Source organism: Callorhinus ursinus, unplaced genomic scaffold, assembly GCF_003265705.2.
Source record: "Callorhinus ursinus isolate GAN/ISIS: 27379988/994484 unplaced genomic scaffold, GSC_fseal_2.0 scaffold10, whole genome shotgun sequence".
Classification (NCBI taxonomy): domain Eukaryota; kingdom Metazoa; phylum Chordata; class Mammalia; order Carnivora; family Otariidae; genus Callorhinus; species Callorhinus ursinus.
In genome coordinates, this window is record NW_027397072.1 from 62,806,067 (window position 1) to 62,829,148 (window position 23,082).

The 23,082-nt window shown below is 39.2% G+C and overlaps 1 non-coding gene across 1 annotated transcript; it reads left to right on the plus strand.

Moving 5' to 3' along the window:
• Positions 1 to 20,219: 20,219 nt before the first annotated feature.
• On the plus strand, positions 20,220 to 20,323 carry LOC112821434 (U6 spliceosomal RNA). The gene has a single exon (XR_003207453.1). It is a non-coding gene; the product is annotated as a U6 spliceosomal RNA (small nuclear RNA).
• Positions 20,324 to 23,082: the final 2,759 nt, after the last annotated feature.

Below are 23,082 nucleotides of genomic sequence, written 5' to 3' on the forward strand. Positions count from 1 at the left end.
ACACAGTCAAGAATAATGGCTAAATCTATCAAGTTTGATCAGGTCTACTATAATGAAGTGAGGCTTCATATTCCAAGCAGGGACAATGAAGACAGGAGTCAGGCTCTAGAAATGCGTTGCTCACTTTGTGCTTGGAATATGCAGCAGCCAGCAGGGAGCCACCAGATAATTACACAGTATTTGTGCGGTTCCAGGAAGCTTCCTGCGCAGGTTGAATGCCCGTGCTATATTAAAAGGCAGCACAGTGAAATGTTTTTAATGAATATTTTTGTCAGAGAAAGAAAAGGCATTTGAATGATTGTGCGTGAGAGAGAGAGAGAGAGAGAGAGAGAGAAAGTGTGTGTGTGTGTGTGCGCGTGTTTACGCTTGCGCATGGGAAAACCAGAGGTGGAATATCACTGTCAAAATACAGGTACCTTTATTTATTTTTATTCCATTATTTACCATTTCAAGCGTCTGACGTTCTTTCAATAATATGAATCACAACATTCGGTTAATGTTATTTAGGGCTAATTGTACATATAATCCCTTAACTAATATTTGCTAATAATATCTTTCAATGAAATAGTGCATCAAACAGAGGCTTAAAACAACTTTAAAAAATTCCAGTAGTAAATGAAATGTTTAGACACATTGAATCAGGAAATCTAAAGAAGAAGTAACACAGATGTTGATACTTACTAGTCAGTAGCCTTTGGCAGTGATAGCTCTAAAACATAAGAATACATTATTCAGCTCTCTTTAATTCTCACCTAACAGATGTGAATAATCCACTGAATTTTAAACCCACACATCCTATTCACAATGCCCCTTTAAGTTCATTTTTCAGGGCAGGCAAGCCACATGCAGTATGAGAATTTACTATAAAAGGTTGTGATTTTTTAAGTCTAGTCCCACTCACCTAATGCCACATATATATCAGATTTTAAAAAAAAAATGTATTTGATGAGAAAATATATAATTTCCTTAAATACATTTTCAAGTGTCGGTACTACATATGTAAAGGCAGTTTTTTAAAGGGCTAAATGACACCGAACAGTTAGCAGTAGACATCACACAATAACTTCTTTACCCAAATTAAATAAATACTGCATTCTGAACTCTTTGGATAACAAAAGCATCTCACAGATATTTCCCACTCGAATCAAAGATTTTCAGATAATGTAATGACTTATGTACCAAGGTATTAATTTAGGCCTCAAACCTCCACATTTTAAGAGAGGATATTGTATTTCACATGGCTAAGTACCGATTGTGAACCATTATCACTTTTAACAAGTACATCCTGATGAGGTAACATGGATCTTTATTTGAAGGGAGAGTTCCTGCCACATTGCATGACACAGATGGTAGGGGTCAACAATTAAGAACAGTGAGAATCGCAGGATTTGTTGGTTGAAAGATGGGTCTGATGAGGCAATTTTCTCCCTTTTTTTTCTCCCAAAGAGTAATTTCAAGTAGATTTCTCAGCCGAGAGGCCTGCCACTCCCTCTAGCAACCCACTAAAATTTAATAGCTCTGACCCTCAAAAAAAACCCTAAACCAAAACAAAACAAAACTACCTCATTCAACAAAAGTAGAGACTGGCCCTAGATTATTGTAAGAGAAAGCAATATCCATTCCAAATTCTCAAGGATTCGTTTCAAGGTTCCTGTCATTGAAATGTTTTCTTTTGTATGCTGTATTATTAATAATTGCAAAAACCGAAATGGAATCATTTAAATGAAAACTGGTTTCTTTTATCACAGTGGGGGAAAAAAACTAACCCTTTTAATAAACAGATTCAAAATGAGTACACATAAAATACTGAAAAGGGAATTTCAGTAGGCATGTATGGCCATGTATATTTAAGGGGAAAGAGAGGTGATTACCTTGGCATGTTTAAATCTGATTATCAATCTGTCCTCGAAGACTTTCAATTCTAAAACATGAACAATGGTCAGATATGTTTCCTTCATTTGAATGATAGCTGCTCACATATAACACTCTATTGTCATGTATGGAGTAAAAACATAAATAATTCAAGATGCTTTTTAATCATCCTCTCTACTTTTAACTTTTAATAAATATATGCTGCTACTTTATTAGCCGTTTATACTTGTCCTAAAATGCATAAAACATAATGGTCAAAATGGTCTATCTTTTTAGAAGTTTCTATAAACAAAATTTCCTTTCAGTATCATTTAACCAGAGAGACAGAAAGCTTGGGAGGGTAAGGAATGGCCTTTTCTCCCTTTGTTGGAATTTCTGGACATATATACACAGGGACAATGTTCAATCACAGGCAGAAACAAAGGACTCAAGAGAGGTCACCCTTCCATTTTGGTCTTATCTTAATTAGTAAATATTCTTTAATCTTGGACCAAAATAGAGAATAATCCCACTTAAGTTTTGTTCTATACCTTCTTTCCGTATAGCTACAATGAAAACATAAATTTACACATAGTACAATTTTTTTATGATTTTTTTCTACAGATATTCCAATTTTAGATTCCATCTTTGTTGTCAGTTGTCTTTAGAATCTCCCCGAATGGGGAAGTGGGGACTAGACTTTGATGGATTGGAAGGGACCGGGGCAAACACCCATGCTGGCCTGGGGGACGTTCCGGGTAGAGTTTGGAGGGAAGCAATCTTGGCTAAGCAGACGTACAACAGCACTGCCAAAACTCTCAGTGGCACTTTCATAGGGCCTGCTCTGCTGTGGCAGCCACCTAGAACTAAACTAGATCTGCCTCGTTTTCCATCATTTGCATTGAACCTCCACATTCTGAAGTCTCAGATTTCAAAAGTCTCCTTTGTGAAATGAACAGCAAGGTTTTCATTAATTCCCTTAGCCTGGGTACAGTTGTAAAACATTAATCTGTAAAAATAGATGAAAAGCCAATAATCTTTCCCCAGTAGCATAGAAAACTACTCTTCCTCCACCCTGGAAGCCCACAGGTTGTGTGCCCCCCCCCTCCAACATACAGAGATGCTGGCGTAGTCATAAACAGTATCTTCATATTAAAGGAATGCTACCCTCAAGCTTAAGGGGTCCTTGGAAATGCCAATAGCTGCTTTCCAGCCCCTTTGCGCGCAAAGAGCTTTGTGTCATAGAAAAAGGTTCCTCTCTACCTTCTAAGCTTCATTTTATTCAATCGGCTCTTTTTCACATTGTTATAGTCAGTGAATATAGCAAAGTTGGATTCAGAAGAGAACCTTAAGCATTATCATAACGCTTAGAAGAAATGGCTTCACACTGTATAATCTATCAAAGGTGTCAGATTTACAAAATGCAGATTTTCTGTCACATTTGGGCACTCCAAGCACTGTATCTTTTCACTAAGGTGCTGACTGCTGTTTTAATGAGGCCCTTTGGTGGCTGTAAAAAACTGAAAGAAGAGGATTAGAGGGGTTACCCTAGATATTGTCTATTTGTCTTACAAATTTCACACTAACTACCAATTACATCGCCATAAACCTTTTGGCTACTTCAAGCTGTATGCCATATAATACATAAAAAATACGCTATGTTAACCTCTCCTATATTATACACATAACTACAGCCACTGATGCAAGTCACATATCTAATGAAGCCAATAATGAGGCTCTTTAAAAGTAGTCTTGTTATAGGAATAATATTAGAGCAGTTCAGTTAGAGGCTAAGGTCCATTATGGAATACTTCCTATAGACTCTGGTCCCAGGTCTGGAAAGATGCTGACACACTAATTCAAGCTCAAGAAGGGCATTAATCTTGCAACCTTCTACTTGTCATGCTTAATGGGACATCCTGCCTAGGTGAAACGAACCTGATATATTCAGGTAAACATAATTTAATAGGAAAGATAAAAAGAAATAGACTTTTGGCATGACCCTAGGGAGATGAAAATCTCTGCCATTTTATTTGAGAACCCAACTCACAAGAAGAATCTACATGGTGCTTGGTTGGTACAGGGTTTTACATAGTAGGCATGCAAAATTAGGTATTGCATTAAAGAATAAACTGAAAAATCATGGCTAAGTTTTGAGATATTATTGTTGTTCTCCCCGCCTCTCCCCCCCCTCTGCCCGCCCCCAGTTTCCTGCAATCCATTTTGTTGGCGGGGAATGATAATGCCAGACAGGGAAGGCAACTGTGTTCATCTTGGGGAAGAAGACACATATTAATGTGGGGTTAAGCATCTGAGTGTGAAATCAAGATCTCCAACAATACAGCACGAGATTTAAAAAGCAGGCATGAATGTCAGTAACCGTGCGTTGTCTTTCATTTGCAATCACTCTTAAGTCTAATGAGCTTCCAAAAATTGTGTCAGGGTCTCAGATAAGCTTATAAAAGGCAGCTGTTGGAGAAAGTAGAAGTCCATCTTGCCAAATCAAGCATTACACTAGCGTCAGGCACACACATGTTCCCCAAGATGCACACGCACGCATGCACAGGCACATACACACAAGAGGTATGGTGGGGCTCTGGCTCCCTCATTCCAAGCCTGGTCTCCTGCTGCTTTGAGAGAGACAACTCTAAAACGGCCCCAGAGAACACTGATTGGTTTTAACATTTAAAGCAGCTTGGTAACATAAAAAAATCGAAATAGTTAATATTCTGGGTGATGAATCAATGCTTCAAGTCATTGAATGGACTTTGTCATTAGGAAATTTGCCAAGTTCTCTTTGATTTAAAGATAAAATGAACATGGCATTTTGGTCAAGTTTTAAAAAATTAGACAAGTAGGAACTATGATTCATAAATTTCTAAAAACACCTGAAAACTGTTTCCCCCAGCCCTTCTTCCAGCTACTTTCAGATAGGTTAAAATATGGTTAAATGGATGATTTGGATGATAATGTGGTTAAATCCATTGTTGTGAATTTGAATTTACCACATTTCTGTATTTAGCTAGCCAGGAACTTGTAAATCTACAGGGTTCATTTTTATGGAAAAATCAATGCATTTATCCCCCCTGAATAATATATGTTACTTGTAAAAATGAGTCTTTTACTTACAATTTATTTCTAACAGGGACAGAGAGAAATGTATATGAACACTCAACAAATGAGTTAAAATAAAAAGATAAAAAACCCTTACCAATAAAAAATCTGTTTGGATAGTTCTGAGATGATAGGTCTTCCTCAGTCTTCTGCCTCAGTTGTTGGAATATCTGTGGCATGTCAAGCCATTTCTGCTTATCACCAGTAGTCGTTTCCTAGATGGGAATGAGTGTCATCAATTCCACTAGACATGACTATCCAAGATGGTAAGAAAGCTGACCATGCCAGAGGAACCAGTTTGACCTGTACTGATTATCAGAACGATGTCAAAGAATAATACCAACAGAAGATAAGTCACTCTTTTGGTGCAGTTGAGTAGACTGGGATATATGCAGAAAATCAGGCATTTGGAGCACCACAGCTAACTTTTTATTCATATTGTTATTTTTGTCCAAATCTCTTAAGTGTCTCATCTGCAAAGTGTTGAGAAGAGTTACTTATTCATTAAGCACTTTGCATAATCTTTATAAGTAGCACCATGGAAACCAAAAGTACTGTACTACTTTGGTCTTCTCCCTGGTTGAACTCAGAGAAAGGAGTTCCTATTCCATAGTGAATAAAGGAGAAAGAAATGAACACAAAAAGGTGATTATTATAAATGTCTTCTTAATGATTACAGCCTTGGATTTGTATCTATCCATCTCTGATCCTTAAATCAGAATGGGGATTCATAAACTGTCTTGGAGGTAACCACAAGGCCCTTCCTAAATATTCAAGACACACCTACTAACTCTCACTGCTTAGAGACTGCCTGTAGACATCAATGTGGGAGTAGAACTTTTTCCTGAGGTTTTCACTTTGCTTGATCGTGATCTTGAACACCAGGCCCTTATTCTTGCCCTTAGATGACACATAATTCTATCTAGGTAGGTAAGGTGCAAAAGAAAGAAAATCTGCCAGTAATGTACACTAGCGCCATTTGGAATCTATGGGCCCGATGCCCAGAAATCTGAATTAAAATAAGATTTGGAAAAAGAAAAAAAAAACTGTTGATGTTTCTAATCATTCTAATAAAGTTATCTACCTTCTGCTGGATCATTTTTTTCTACCAGGAGCTGTACTCTATTCTATATGGAATAGACTACGCTAAGCTGGATAAAAAATGTCACCTTAGGCACCTGAATTAATAGTTCAGTTATGTACGCGGTTAAGTCTTTACTATAGATCAGCATAAGTGTGCTAGACAGACAATTCTTTAGAGCTAACATTTTAAAAAGGTGCCAAAGCCCCTTTGAGATCTGTGTGAATTATCCAGATTCAGGGGGAAAAAAGTTAAATATACAGTGCTTTTTTACCTCCCTCCCTTTCTTAGTTGCACTGAATAAGTAAAATTGTAGCAAAGTTGGCAAGAATAAATACTTCCTTGGTTTTTCTAAAGCTGCAATTAATGATAATGAAGCTATACCTTATATGGCAAGAAATACAGTACAAATTGGATAAGTAAGAAAAATGATCAGCCATTGTGCGCCTCTGATATAGTACATCAAGGTATCGCCACTGTGAGGCTATCTTTATTTTAAGCCATTAAACAAAACAATATAAATCTGCAGGCAGGTGTTTCTTGTTGCAGAAGTATTGAAAGTTGTAATGCAAACAATCTAATTTTAGCATCTATGTAGAGTGTGAAGTAAATTTACTGATCATTGATGCATTGAGCATGGGAAGAAATAGTCAGCAGGAGCTTTCAGCGAGATTATCCTATTAAAGCAGGAAGACTTCATGTGGTTGTTAAAAGTAGTCAAAAGCAGGTGATGGAAGTGGGGGTTTGACGACTCGTCAGTGGGCCCAGTGTACATGTTAAGTTGTTGTTTTCTGCTCAGCTAAGCAGCAGAGAATTGATATGTTAGCAATGAAGTGCAATGACAATTAAATTGTAACTGACCTACATGTTACCGTCATTACGCGTTCTCTTTTTTACTGCTTTCCCTCTTATTTAATCACACAGTATGGGGTTTTTATTAGGCTGTAATGTTAAAATCTTCATCCATTTAGCCATAAATGTGTGACTGGATATCTATCAGACTTCCTTGCACTATACAAACAAAGCCATTTTGCTGAATCACTGTTGACTTGTTTGTGGCCTAATTTAATGAGTGTAATAACTTACATTACTATCCAGTTAACATTTAGGAGCCCAGAAAAGACCTGCTAGCATGCAGTAAGCTACTGTATACATTCTCTATTCATATCACTCCCCTTTGCAGTAAATTTTATACAATAATATGCACTGCTTACAACACAAGCTCAGCTTCCATCAGCCAAAGGGAGCATTCCAGGAAGTTCACTAAGCTTAGGCTGAAATGCTTCTTACACACAAGAATCAGCCAGTATGCTTTCTTTTTTCTGGATGCCACAGCAGTTGTATCTTAACCCCTTAAAAAAACAATAAACACAGGTTACAACCTGCAGACCAAGACAGCTCAGTCCTTCGTATTTTCTTACTGATGTTTTAAGCCTCTTCCAAGCCCCCCTCACCCCCTCGCCAAAACTCAGGAATGAAAAATACTGACTCAAGGAGAGAGAAAGAAAAATCACTGTTTGTTAAACAAAATAAAGTTACAGGATAAAATATAAAAGCAAGAAGGCAACAAATAAAATGGGTTGTCTCTATTTATATTTATGTGATTAAGCTGTCTGTGATCTTGAATTATGTACCATTTTATATTTCCCTATAAGAAAGCTTCCCGTCTTCCCCCTCAATTCACACATATCTGTATGTTATCCTGTTAAATTGATTCCTTTACACAAACATACTGCAATTTGTTTGTTTCCATTATTAAAATTTTTTTTTTTAAATCTTTGTCACCTCATCTGCCTTAACTATTTAACTAGCATCTGAAAATTCAGTGGATCAATTAAGTCACCAAAAAGTCTCATTATTTTCATACAAATGTTATGCATAGATGACAAAAGTAAAGCTCTTCACTCGCTTGAAATAACCATTACTGAAAAAGCAACATACACTCACACACACATATATATGGACCTCACAATTTATAAACAAGTATTTTCACATTGAGAGATTTGGAGCAGATGGACTTCATTTTTTCTTTACCCTTTCAGAGCAATATCTCTGCATTGTTTGTGTCAAGATTTAAGTCTTTAATTACTATCTATTGGGTAATACCTCAGATTGACATTACAATCTTAGAAGTCTCTAATACTGTGGGGAAGAAAAGCACAGATGGAAGACATACTTTTAAATTTTATTTCATTCTATGAAATAGAGAAAAGCAACCTCCTACTCTTATCCCAAGGGAAAATGTATCACTCTGGACAATTGGGAAATTACTTTGGTTTTAATAAATGATGGGCCAAGTAAAATTTTTGAGTATGCTAATTAGAGCTTCTATGTCTGGAGTTGTATCTTAACTACCAATAGAAAAATCATTTTATTGACAAGTTTATTTAAAATAAGCTCTCAGATCCTGGAAATTAGGGCAGAAAAGCAACAATAATATAATTTCCTTTTTCAAATTGATCTCTTACCAGATTTTTGGTGCCGGGAAAAGCATATTAAAACAAAGAACACAATCTTTGTTCTCATAGGGCATATATTCTGGTATGTGAGGGGGGGAAAAGGAAAAAAATAACAAGGAAGTAGCATGTTAGAGGGTAATAAATAATGAGGAGATGCAAAAATAAAGTAGGAAAGGAGGAGAAGGTGTGCTATGAGGAAGGTGGATTTTATTCTGAGTGATCATGATAGACTGAGAAGGTATGTTTGAGCAAAAGACTTGAAGGAGACAATACAGATACTTATATTAATGTATAATCTAAATACATATTATATGTAAAATTAATGTGTAGCTTTATACATCCCATCTTATATTAATAAAATAGTGCCATGATGAATTGGATTTCTACCAGAGAAAGGTTTAAAGAGTGGCTAGCAAAAAAATATAAACCATAGGTGGTACGGAGTCAGGCCACCTGGAAGACTGGCCCTTGCATCCCCTCACAACTCCCTATTTTGAATCCATAATCCATTATTTTTCCCTGGAGTAAACCTGTCACTTCAGGGATCTGGAGTGATAGCAGTTCCAAGCCAGGCTGGGTGAAGATGTGCCTGTGTTATCTTGACTACTAGTATGTAGCACATGGATAATCAGATTAACTATGACCACTTTTTGGCACTTATTTCCAATCCAGGCACTACCCATTAAACACCCTTGTGGAGTAGGTATCGTCAGGCACAATTCAAAGCTAGGGAAAATGGAGTTCTGAGAAAGTAAACAACATGGCAATGTTCAGCAAACTACTGAATAGAAAAGTGAATTCTCTGACCCCTGTACCACAGCTCTTTCCATTCTTGTTAGGACAAAATAAAAGCAAACACAAAACCAAGCAAAACAACATGCGGTGTCAATCAAGAACATCAAACTCATGGGAAGGTTAACAACAACCTGGAGTAGAGGTTGAAAGCACCATTAAATTTGAAGTTAAATGTTACCATTTATGCATATTATGCAAACAATTGTTACAGTGGTGCTTTCTGATCTAAATTGTGGATACTAAATCAAACTTTTGACGAGAACTGCCAATTTATTAATGCTTCCTTCTTTCCTGAGGGTGGCTTCTGCTAACCCATATGGCACTTTTGTATGGGTAGAAAAATGGATCCTTTCCTCCAGATGGAGACAGCTCAGTGTTGGGACTAGGCAAATAGACTGCTAGTAAGATTTTTGTCCTCATTGGGTGTCGTTGTGCATGCACGACCAGCACCAGCAATTCTTGGCTGCCCTACTTTCTAAACTTAAACAGTGGCAACCAAGCTAGTGAAAAAAGTTAGAGAAGCTCCATCTTTATTTGAAGTGGTCATTTCCTTCATACTCTTGTGTGACTCCATCTTACAACATTGCCTTTCTTGACTAACATTTTTAAAAATCCATGGTGGCAAGGGTAATTATTGGGAATTTTAATACAAATCTGTAAGAAGAAATAAATTAATTTTGGTAACAGGACAATCTTGGATGAGCGTGTCTGAAGCTGCTGAGCACTTACTCTGTCCATCTTCTTTTGTTCATTTCCTTCCCAATCTCTGGAACCAAGCTACTTCAAGCAACAACAACTCAGTATAAAACAAATGTGGTTTTTGAGCCAAAAAAATAAAAGTGGGTTCAAAGCCCAGGTCTGCCATTTACAAACTGCATGATTTTGGATAAATTCCTTCATCTTTCTATGTGAACTTGTTTTCTTTTTGGCTTAAGAGAAATGGGATAATTGCTTTACTTTTCAAGATTTTTTAGGAAAATTAAATATTTACCTAGATTTGTTTCTCCCTTCACCTTGCTACCTGGTATCTATAGGAAAAGACCTATGTTCCTTCGTCCGAGAACCTCTTCAGTGTCACTGGAGTTCTATCTTTACAACATCATCTTTGGTCACCACCATCTTCCATCCCCCCACACTAAAACACTCCACTTTTTTTTTTAAAGATTTATTTATTTTAGAGAAAGAGAGAGAACACACTCACGTGCACACAAGTGGCGGGGAGGGGCAGAGAGATGAATCTCAAACAGACACCCCGCTGAGTGTGGTGACTAACACGGGGCTCGATCTCATGACCCTGAGGATCATGACCTGAGCCGAAATCAAAAGTGGGATGCTTAACCGACTGAGCCACCCAGGTGCCCCTGACACACTCCACTTCTGTACTGTACTCTATGCTTTCATAATACCAAAATGATTTTAATGCCCACAATCACACCATATTTCATGCTTCTACACTTCCCATACTATTCACTCTGCTTGGAATAGCCACATCTCCCCACAGTTTCTTTGGAAAATTCCTATTCATCTATAAATTCCTGACTTGGCTTTTACAAAATTAAATGAAAGAATACATGCTAAGTGTTCAGTTCAGTGACTGGCACATAGGAAGAACTCAGTAAATGTCAGCTTCCTCTTTCCTATGAAAACTCCTTCCATACAATTAAATATGCTTCCTACCCTGTGTAACTGTACCATATGCAGTCTTTTCATACATCCCACTTTATTGAAGACCGGCAATATGAATGGCATAGTGAAGAAAGCATTGGGTTGGTATCATTCTGTCTCCATTCTGATCCCAGCTCTGCCACTTTACTAACTCTGAACTTTAAACAGATCATTTAGGCTCCATGGCCTGTACCTCAGGGATAACATTATTTACTTTTCATTGATGGTTATAAGAACTAGAATTAATGACTTCATGGTACATGGCCAATGAAAATCAGTTGCTATCAGTATACTATACAAATCAGCTACTATTACTATTACTCTACAGTAACACCACTCCACATCACTCTGCATGGAGTGCAAAAAATTTAACCTTAAAAATACAAGTGGAGTTATTATGTAGTCAATTTTGAATACAGGTGAGTTTGAAGCCAGTAATGAAATCCAATATTCAATCATGTTATATCTAAATTTGTTTTGTTGTAAAGTGCTTTACTATGGGATTGTTTTCTTCATTACCATGTATTTTCTTTCATGCCTACCTTATTCACTAGACTATTAGTTCCTTAACTACAGACCATAAATTCTTCCACATAGTGCAGGATTCGGATTAAGAGTTGGACTGCTTGGGTGCCAATCCCAGCTATCACCTAATTCTATGACTCCGGGGATACTACTTAAACTCCCTAAATCTTGGTTTCCTTCTTGTAAAACGAGGGTGATGATGACAATGAGACCTACATTATGGAAGATTGTGAGTAAGATGGTGAGGCTAACAGAATCTGGCACTTATTAAGTGCTCATTAAAGGCTAGCGATTATCATTATCATCTTGTTCTTACCACTATTGTGATCATTCTTATTATTGACCACAGCGCCTATTGAAGAACCTGTTCATGTATGAGGCATTCAGTAAATCTTAGTTTAAAATTTCATTAAATCCTCTTAAAATTTGGACGTTATCTCTGAGGAGAGTCAGTCCCCTTGCAGGCATCTCCAGATGGCTGAGTGTGAAAGGATCACTCTCTAATTGGCCTGAATTCCCCCAAGTCAGCCATTCTCTCAGCACCATACTGAGGGCCTGAGGCCCTCTCACCCAGCTACCTCTCCATCTTCCACCTCCTTCCACCAGAACTGGCCAGCCTCGGGGCAGTTGGCTTCTGTCTGCCTCTCCCACCAGCCACTGCCAAGGACGCTAGCCAGTCCTTTATTGGAGCCAGGTGGAGCTGGCAAAGCCAGCTGTTGTCCGCCTTGTGTTGCCTGGACTTGTGTATGCCAATCTTCCTCCTCCCTGGCTCAGGATAAATCTCTGGCATCTTTGCTCATTTCTGCAAACCCCAGGCACAGGGTCCCAAAACTCAAGATTTTCCTTGTGGGAATGGCACCATTATGAAAGTGATAATCCTATCATTCGTTTACCTACGTTCACTTGTTTGTTTTACTGAGAGTAGGTCAATGTAAATGAGACATAGCATGCCTTGCCCTCTAGAATTCAAAGAAAATAAACATGCAGATTCAATAAAAAGAGGAGGGGGACACCCAAAATATCTAAACAAGCAACTTCTGAATCTAGGTGCCTTACATTGAATCCTCCAACTCTGGGCACCTCTTCTAGGAAGTTTCCATTTGTAATTATGCTGAGCCACAAGCTGATTGATCTCTCTTTAGAAGGGAAGTGGAAAAACAGAACTTAAGTGTTTTCAGCATTCAGCTCTCCTAACTGCTATAGCCACGGCAGGCTTATCTGGTGGGAGCTAGCAGGAAGCCTATAACCGCTTCATCCTCACTCCCCAAACGCTGGCAACAATTAAATGAATTCTTAAGAAGAGAATCAAAAAAGCAGGAGGCAAAATGAATGGCTTATCCAAGTGCTGAGGAAGGAGAGGCTGTGTATTCAAGATGGAAAGAATATAAATACACATACACACACATGCATATTATGTTACATATCTATAAAAATGTGAAATGTTATTTATTTTGAGAATACCCAGTCATTTCCATCTGTAGTAAGAATCCATAATAACATTCTCTGTTTATATAACTCTTTTCACCTCAAGAGATCCCGAATGCATTTCAGACAGCTCTATATACAAACAGAGGCCAGGAGCTCCGCCATCTCTGGAACTGGCAGTGGGAGCCAGGCAGAAAACGTGTGTGTGGCTGTATATATCTTGGCAACCGCTGATGGAAGAGGGGCAAGTTGGTCAAGGACAGTGGGGCGACCCCCACATTCTTAAGACAGTGTCAGAGGGGCCTTCAAAGTCTGGGTGACACCTCAAATTTTGATAGCTAATTAAGACAAAAAAAAGCTGAAGAGAACTCCATTTATTTACTTTGGAAGGATGAAGGATGATGTGGGGCAGAGCAAGGTTAGTGAAGCAGTGACTCCAGGGAGTAGAAATAAATCTGAGGCATAGATCACAAAGTCTTCCCCTCTAGCTTACATATTCTTATTACACCGAATACACTTAAGATGGGGGCACACATAAAAGGGTAATATCTGTTGATTCATTTATACCCCCGTTTTCTGCTCTCCCAGAAAGGACTGACTGGATTACCTGAAACCCTCTTTCTTTTTCCTTTACCAGTTCAGTCCACAACATAGTTGGTCTGCTTCAAAATAATTCTCAGTTTTTAAAAATGAGAAATAAGAAGGCAGCAATAATTTACAGGCATTCCCACCTCAGAAACCAAACCTTGGCAGAAAAGTATATTTCTACATGGCCCTAAAAGTGGATGTTCTAAGCCACTTAAAAGCAACACACTGGAAACTTCCAAGTATCCAGCAAATAAACTGGAAAATGGCTGGTCCCTTAAGAAAATAGGACTGACCAAATGCCCAGGTATCAGGATTGTACTCAGGATCCTTAAATCATGCTTGTCTGATAAAAAAAAAAAAAAAAACAACTTATTCCTAGGGACAGAAGTGGGAGATGGGATGAAATGACACATACTACTACGAAGAAAGGAGAAAAGAGATTCTGGTGAAGTGGTCAGCTTTTGAAAACCTCCCTTTCCCACAGCACTCTTGGACCCTTTCCGTAACCCCTCTAGCACCTTGGTGCCATGGTCCTCCCACTGAGGTACACCATGCCAGAGAAGTCCAATGTCTGAGCTCCACCCAATACAATATAGTCCCTAAATACAATATAATCTCTCCATTTTAGACATTAGCTTTTCTAGGGCCTGTGACTTCAGGGACTTCCCACGTAAACTCAGCAAAAAACCCAGGGAGGAATACAGGGATACTGAATTCCTTTGGGGCTTCAATTTGAAGCAGGGATAACAGTGAATATTACCTGGTACAGGAAACAAGCCTCACTATTACTCTTTTGGGTTGTGTCTTTTAAAGGGCTATGGAGGGAGAAATGGCAGGGGTGGAAGGACAACTGGGGCCACTCAAAACATTTCTGGGAAACTTATCCCTTCCTACAAAATATGCCTCTACTTGCCACACAGCCTGGAAGAACAGTAATAAAAACAACTGAGCACATTCAGAGCAGTCCACTTGAAAGGGATATTCCCATACTGAATCTGACTCTCATATTATCTCAAGGAAGTCGGTAGAGTAAAAGATTTACAAACCAGGAAAGTATGAGGCTTAGACCTGCCAAATGGCTTAATCACCTTCAGAGCTGGAGCTTTCTTAGTTCTTATTGCAGAATTCCAAGTTCTTTCTATTGTACCTTGCCCCAAGTTCTAATCAGTAGGTGGAACATCTGTGATGAGCCAGTGCTTTACTTTGACTTTTAGAATCTTCAGCCCTCATCTCTCCATTAGGAGAGATTCCCTGAATAAGGGCAAGGGAGACATGAGAGGCTGTCAGGTTTATAGGGAAAAGCAATGGGGATTTTATTTCTTCTTTGTAGTTCCCATTTAATTGCTCCTTGTCACTCTTTATACAATCTAAACACACATTCAGGCAGAAACAAAAGGAGACACTAACTTTGACAAGAAGATATATGTATGTATGTATGTGCATTTATTTTAAAACTGCAATATATTACCTATTATTTCAATTCTGATGAATTATTGAAAATGTTTAAAAATTGTTAAGAGCCCCCAAATGGAAAAGACAGTCTTTTGTTGGTAGGACCAGGAAATCAAAGGTTACTCAGTTCAAGTCAGAAAAATGATCAGAGTACTAGAACCAGAGACTATCTCCTGAAATTTGGAAGATGTTGTTCTGCACCAACAAAGGGATTATGAACCTGTTTATAAACTAGTCAGTAAACTTTGGAGCTCATTCTCCCCAAGTAAGTCTAGGCTTACAGATAAAAGTGAAACACTCCAGCAAAGCCAAGGAGAATTTGGATACATTCAAGCATGGCAGGAACTCAACGGAAGGTTTGAAGAATACTCATACTTTTCCCCAGCCTTGGATGGCAACTGTGCTCTCCAAGACATGTTTCTTGGTGCCCCTATCAGAGAAAAACTCACGGCTATGCAACAGATAAAATAGCAAACAGGCCCAATGTGACACTATCTTAAATAAGGAATGGGTCACATTGTCCTTTTCCTGGTCTTGAGGTAGATTTCACTCTGTTCTGTAGTGTTCTGCAGCTGTTGTCAGAGTTGACCATAGGAATATTTATTTTAAGAGAGGTTTTCTTACAATTGAGTGGAAAGGGACATTGTCACATATTTAGAGATCATATAAGCATGTGCTAAATGGAATTTTATCCCAGGAAACAAAAATGAAGACAAAGGAATGACCTTCAAACGTGAAAACTGCCAAGAGGAAGCAGGGGTTCATCAGTCAAGAACTTCAAGGGTTTGGAGGAACTAAAATTCTGCCACATCCAGGAGAACAAGAAATATTAGTGAACAATTCTAAGAACTTCCAGCAGGATATTTGTTTACTTGACACCAGATGGCTGAGCCAATATTATCATGTGCAAAGTGCAGGGGACAGGTACCAGCTTAAGATAAGGAAGAGCTTCCATGTAGTAGAATGAATTGGCTAAGAAAGCAGCAAAGTCTTTTTCATTGGTTATATTTTGAAAGAAACATAAAGACTAAAAAAAAACTAAAGCTAAAAAAATGTTACAGCAATCCAAACTGACTATAGGAGCCAGGCAGGTAGCATAATGTGTGAATCATCCAGGAAAAAAATATACATTAAACATATGGAAATAATCTATGGTTCCATAAAGACATTTGCTCTCTCCCGTGTCTTCAGTAATGGAGCCTTTCCCATCAACTTTTAAAAGGGACATAAGAATAAAGGGACACTCATTTAATTCAACACAAAACAAAACTATGTAAGAGTATGATAGATAGATAGCTGACACCCAGCCTCAGCCCAGGAGCCAATGGAAAGTGGAGGGGACAAAGGAAAGTTGGAGAGTGTGCCTTGTGGAAAAGGGAGTACAATGCTAGCTGATTATTGCCATGTGGGGAGGCTGGCTTAATGTGGACAGCTTTTCCATTTTTATTTTTTAAGAAGGGCCAGAAATCTTGATGTGGACATGCAATCTCCCATTTTTAAATGTTTGTGCAATTATTTCCAAAAGATACTCTGTGGGCCAAACAAAACATGATGTAGGCTGGATCTGGCCAAGAGCCCACCAGTTCATGGCTTTTGCTGGATAGAACAATTCTCTTATAAGTATGGGTGTGGAGGGAAATGGGGAATTGTATGGTCTATAAGATCCTGTTGGGAGCCCAATAAATAGCACCCCTCTTCCTGAATTCTGAACCAACTGAAAAATGAAGACAAAAGAGTGAGCCATGGTGGGGGGTGGTGCAAATTAGAACTTTCTTACTGAATAAAGCAAGGTTGGGGAAAATGGGCAAGAGGGCTTCCTGGAATTGGAGACACTGGACTGGGTCAGGCCTTTCTTCCCTCTTCTCTTTACCACCACATCCCCCTGTAGGATGTGCAGGTAGCCGGTTCCCTAAAAAGACATCAAGCAGAATGGGGCAGAGTTACCCAGGCTTAGAATCTCCTTCCAGATGCCCCAGCTGTATAATTCACTCCTCCTCCCACAGTGGAGATGGGGGAAGGGGGCTTGAATGAAAGGACTATTAGAACCCAGGAGAGTTTAAGATACAAAATAGCAGTGGAGAAGACAGGATTCCCCCTCGACAGTTATTTCCAGCCAAAACCACCTTTAGCACACAGTGCATCTTTGTGTGAGTTACAAAAAGGCACTCCACCCTGGCAGATGAATTGCAGAAAGGCCCTTTCCTCCCGGCCGATCAGCTCCAGGCTGGGGCACATAGCTTGGCAAGCAGTATCAGGGCTAGATTCCAGCCCACACTTGCCTACTCAGCCTAGTGCCTAAGTACAAAACCCCACAACTGCCCATGGCAGCCCCGCTTCAGACTCTAATAATCCTATCAGTTTGATTCCAGACTCTTCAGTCTCCAAAGTAACTACAATGTGAGTAGCACCCACTCTCTGTCCACCTCAAACTGTTGGCATTAATATTAGTCCAGGCTGTGTCAAGCTTGTGAATGGGGTGAAGCAGAGGAAAGGTTGGCTTCCTGGCATAGTCTGTGCTTTATTATTATTATTATTATTATTATTATTATTATTATTATTCTCTCAATTTCCCAATCACTAAGTTGGTACAAATTTCCAAAGAATGAACAGCAATTTTTTTAGCATGTCAGAATTTAGTGAGGCTATAATCATTTCTTCACAATGTTTTTTAGTAAAGAATATATTAAGGGAGACATTGTTTTAAAAGTTTCCATGTACAACTGTGGCCTGTCCCAAGTTCTTTTGTATTCAGATGTCAGACTATAATTGTCGGTTAGCAGCAAGGTTACCAGATGGGTTATAAAATGCATCTCAAATGAGTATCAAAAGGACTTAAGGAAAATACAATTAACAGCTGGTGTAGTCGAGGCAGGCTACAGTTTCATTATAAAAAACAACAGCAAAAAATTAACACCATCCTCATTAGAGTTGAGCAGATTTCTGCACCCATGATATAACATCTTCACTTCTAGAGTTCAACCCAAGAAAAAAGAAAACCACAGGACTCTAAATAAACAAACAAACAAACAACAAAAAGGAATGGAAATTTCTGCTTATCAGAGGTAAGAGACATGCCCATGAAGGGGAGAGCAAAATGAAAAACAAAGAATATTTAGATAGTCTTTGCATATCTAGAATATTTAGAATCAGTTCAAGCTGATCTCTCTTTAACATTTCATAACCAGGGAAATGCAATCAGCACTGTCTCCAGAGAGACCCTCACGGATGTTAGACTTCTACATTCTTTCATATTTCTACTCAAGCCAGGTGCTTCAGAAAAAAAAAAAAAATTAAATGTCTGATACTACTTAGCTGGAAGTGAGTTCTTTCCTCTACCACACTGCCAACAAACAGAATTCCCACTTTTGCCAACCTATTTCCAGGTCACTGATGTGTTTTAAGAAAAGAAAGCAGACATGGTAGACTGGATAATCTACAAAAACCACGCTTTCAAAACTCCACTTACTTGAGACTCACCGATTCATTCATTCATTCATTCATTCACTAATACTTACCAAGGATCTCTAAGCAGGCATGGTACGACTGCTTCTGCAGCACCCTTTCCTTTCCCCTATGAGCATAAACCACACAGCCAAGGTTGTTTTATGTACAGTTTAAAATCCATGCACTTTTTTTCTCAGTGAGATGAGCAAGTGATACGTTTACCCTTTCATAAGTATTTGAAGAAGAAACAAGCGAACAAACCTACTCTATTCCACATGTAATTTTATGTGTGTAAAAAGGAGGGAGAACATATTTTGATTGTGTAGAACATGTATTTGTTATTATCACATTCACCTTAAGGCACTAAAACTATAGAGAGCGGTTGGGGTGGGGGACGATGGGGAAGTAAGAGCAAACATCCCACTGTTGGCAACCGTAGTTACTCTAATCTCAGGGCAGAAGGCTGTGTCTGAGCCCTCCGCTGTGGTGCACATGGTTTTCTTCATTTATCTTTCAAACTCTCTCCACTTGAAGACTTGTAAGGTGAAAAGCAGGTCTGCAGATAAATATCCCTAATGTAAGATGCCCATGATGATGAGCTTGCTTTCTCTTCTCTCTTCCCTCAGAAAGATAACAAACAGAGGAGGAAAGCATGGCACATGGGGAAGTGGAGTTAAAATGTACTGCACGTTACTAATCCTAACATAACATTGGCAGCTTGCACCATCCCCCTGCCAAACCCAAATTAACACACTGCCTTACTGGAAGGCAAAGGCTGCAGCTATATTTATAGCTCAATTAACAAGTTTCATAACTAAACCTCCAGAAGTCCTAGGCAAACCTGACAAATGCTATGCATCTTAACACCATGGTGACCCTGCCAGAATGCCACCATCTTCTAACGGGGAACAACTCCTGCTATCACCTTGCAAGAACAATGATGATTGGCACTGGCCCATCTGATAAAGGGAAGCTGGCTGGGCAACTCAGCTCTTGTCAGGGGTACGTCTCATAACAACTCCTAACCAACACACATACGGTTGATTCAAGCAGGCGGCTAATTCTTCTTCCTTTTGCAGATAGATGGAAATGCCTGCTCCTCGGGAGCCAATGGCTGCAGAGAATGACTGCCATTTTATGACTCAGGGGCCTTGGTCCTTCTGGGAACAGTGTCACAGACACACAGGGTACATCACTTGGCAAGTACTGTAACTTCAAAAGAAGCAGAAAACCTCTTCATAATCTCTTCTAAGCAGGTTAATTTTACTTGATGGAGAAAGATTCTTCAGAGGATTATTAGTGCACAGGCAGCATTATTAGGATGACTAGGGAGGGTGCAATAGTATTTTTAATACAGCACTTGACTTAGAGCAAATTGCCTTCAGCGCTCAGGTAGGTTTCCCTTTATTCAGGAACAACATACATGTTCACATGGCACAAAACATTGTGATGACTTGGCTTGCACATCTGGCTTCTCTGTGGGACTGTGAGCTCTTTGAGCCCAGGGAAGGAGGAGCATTCTACTATATTATGTCTTCCACAGCACTTAGTTCAGAAGTAAGTAATAGGAAGGGTTCAACATTTCTGAGTGAATGAATGAATGAATGAATGAATAATTTAATAGATAAATTGGATGAATAAATCATTTAATAGATAAACAGTACTATTCTCCCACACACTATCAGAACTTATAATTCTGCAAACCTCTTGCTTTAATTTTCTGGCTGGAGTAAAACATGCACCATCCTCACATCTTCTATCAACTATAATCCATCTCCAGCTACCTCTATCATAGATCTCTTCCCCATTAAGAGCTGGCTGTGCTCGCTTCGGCAGCACATATACTAAAATTGGAACGATACAGAGAAGATTAGCATGGCCCCTGCGCAAGGATGACACCCCATTAAGAGCTGGCCATTTAGATCACAGAAATTTGGAAAAACACCTATGGTTTGCTGGTCAGAGCCTTCAATCTATCTGTACTGCTTAAAACCCTTGGCTGCTAACACAGGGCAGAAGTAGATGGTCAACTGTTCATACTGTTTTAATATACCCCAGGTGCACAACTTTGGGTAAGTTACTAATTCCTGAGCTTCAGTTTCCCTGTCTGTAAAAGGAAAGGGTTAATTTAGAGTTCCTTAAAAGTGCCTTTTCAACTTTAAAATATTACGAAGTTTATTTTTCTGCCATCTAGTCATACCCACACATACTAATGGCACACTTCTTTGTTCTCCTATCCCCTAAAAAGGATGCTTGCAGAAGTTGTTTTAATACACCCAAGCTTCTGAATGTGGTATGAGAGAGGCCATGCTCTTTTTGCCCCTTGGTGCTCTTACTGCTGGGCTTTTGATCTCCAAGTACAAGGGTATTCTTTCCAAGGAATGCAAGTGGACTATTTCTCAGGACAGCTTTGTGGCTGTTGAAAAAAATTAAGCTATAAGCATAGGATAAAGAGGCTAAGACAAAGTGAGGTGCTGTTATTAAGGCAGACTGCAGTCAAATTAATCAGGATATTCTGCCAGCATTCAAGGATCTACTGCCTCTCCCTGCTTTTTTCAAGGAACAAGATCTGGAACAAAGATGCCTCTGCAACAGGGACCACAAAGAGGTAGGCTACAGACTAAATCTGGCCCCCGAATACATTCAGTGGCCAGGTCATGCACAGCTGCTGTTATTGATGTTTTAATGTGATCTTAAGTAAATGCTTTTGGGTGGGTCATGGGCTGCTCAGTTTGTAAATGGCCCTTACCACTCCTTATGCCTCATACTTCTGTCTTATCCCTTTCATTCATTCATGATACTGGCCTTTTGCCAAACACACTGTATCTGTCATCTCCCACTAAAACAGAATGTTGTGTCCCATGAGTGTAAGATATTCTTCTGTTCGTTCACTATGTCCAGTGCCTAAGCGAATGTTTGGCTCATAATATGCATTTTGTACTTAACTGTTGAATGAATGAATGAATGAATAAAACCCCCCTGCCAGTTGTTCCCTCTCAGAGCTCCCATTACACTCTGCTCACTCCATCACAATAGCCTTAATGCAACAAACATTTACTAAGTACTCAACACGGCGCCAGGCACTAGAGATATTGAGGTAAATGAGATAGAGTTCCTCGTTTCAAAAGCTCACATTTAAGAAAAGGGAACAGGCACATCGACAAATATACCAACACAGCACAATAGTTTTGATGTGCTATGAAAAGTGCTATGAAAAGATGGATATTTTGGAAAGCAGGGAACATTTGCAATGTGCCTCTGCAGCAGAAGCTCACTACCTGGACGAGGGAGAGAGGGCATTATACACCGAGAGAACAGACTATACAAAGTCACCGAGGGGTGGAGGTACGCATGCTCAGGGCCCAGACTACTCCGGTCTAGGTAGAAGAGAGAGCATGGAGGAGGAGTGGCTAGGGGTGGCACTGAGAAGGAGCACCTTTGCAGGACTGTGAAGACTTTTAGAGCAGAGCTGAGGAGTTTACATGCTATTCTGCAGGAAAGAGATACTATTAAAATATTTCAAACAGGGAGTGCCAGGGAGACAATGGCGTTTCAGAAAGCTACTCTGACTTTAACTGTAGGGTGTAGGTTGACATGAGAATAAGCTCGGAAGTATTTATAGTAGTCTAGAGGAGAGATGATGGAAGCCTAAGGTGGGACAAGTTGTTTCTCCCAGGAGAAACATATACAAGACAAATTTTGGAGGTAGAATGATAAGATTGACAAGTGAGAGGGGAAGAGAGGTGAGAGACAAGTAAAGGTGGAGGTTTCTGGCTTGGGTCAACTGGATAGATGATGTTGCTATAGAAGGGATGACAAAAGAAGTAGCCAGCACGGGTACAGTCACTGAATTGTCAATACCATGGTCAACGGTGACCTTTTCATGGTGGTTTCAGATAATGAGGGGAATGAAAATAAGTGCAGTGGATCAAAGAAGGAACATGACGTGAAGAAATCAGAGGCTTGTAGAGGAAGGTGTCATGTATTTATTTTTTCAAAACACTTGGTAAAGGGGGTCAGAGGGATGAATAGACAGAGCACAAGAGACTTTTAGGGCAGTGCAACTATACTGTGTGACAGCAGATGTCTGTTATTCTAAATTTGCCCAAACACAGAACGTAAAACACCAAGAATGTGCCCTGATGCAAACTGTGGACTTTGAGTGATAATGATGTGTCAACATAGGCTCATGGATTGTAGCAAATGTACCACTGTGATGGGGGGGTATGGATAGTGGGAGAGATTGTGTATGTGTGGGGACAGGGATATATGGGAACTTTGTACTTTCTTCTCAATTGTCTTATGAACTTAAAAAAGCTCTAAAGAATAGTGTTTATTAATGATAAAAAAAAAAAAAACTTGGAAGTTTGTAAAGGGAAACATGGTGGTATCCTGAGAGGAAAGCAAAGCCAGGAAAGGTAGTGGTTTTCTCTTCTCTCTTACAGAATGAGAGAGACTTATATAAGTGTAGTGGCATATAAGTATTTATAGGCTGTGAAGTGGTCTGTGAGGAAAATATTTGAAAGAGAAAATATAGCCGATGCAAATAAAAGTTCTTAGGAAGGACTTAGAACAAGTGTCTAGTACATAGTAATTGCTGAATAAAACTTTGGATCATTACCACTACCATAATATCCATTACTTTCTTCTTTATTGTATAGTAATTTAAGTCAGCTCACTAAT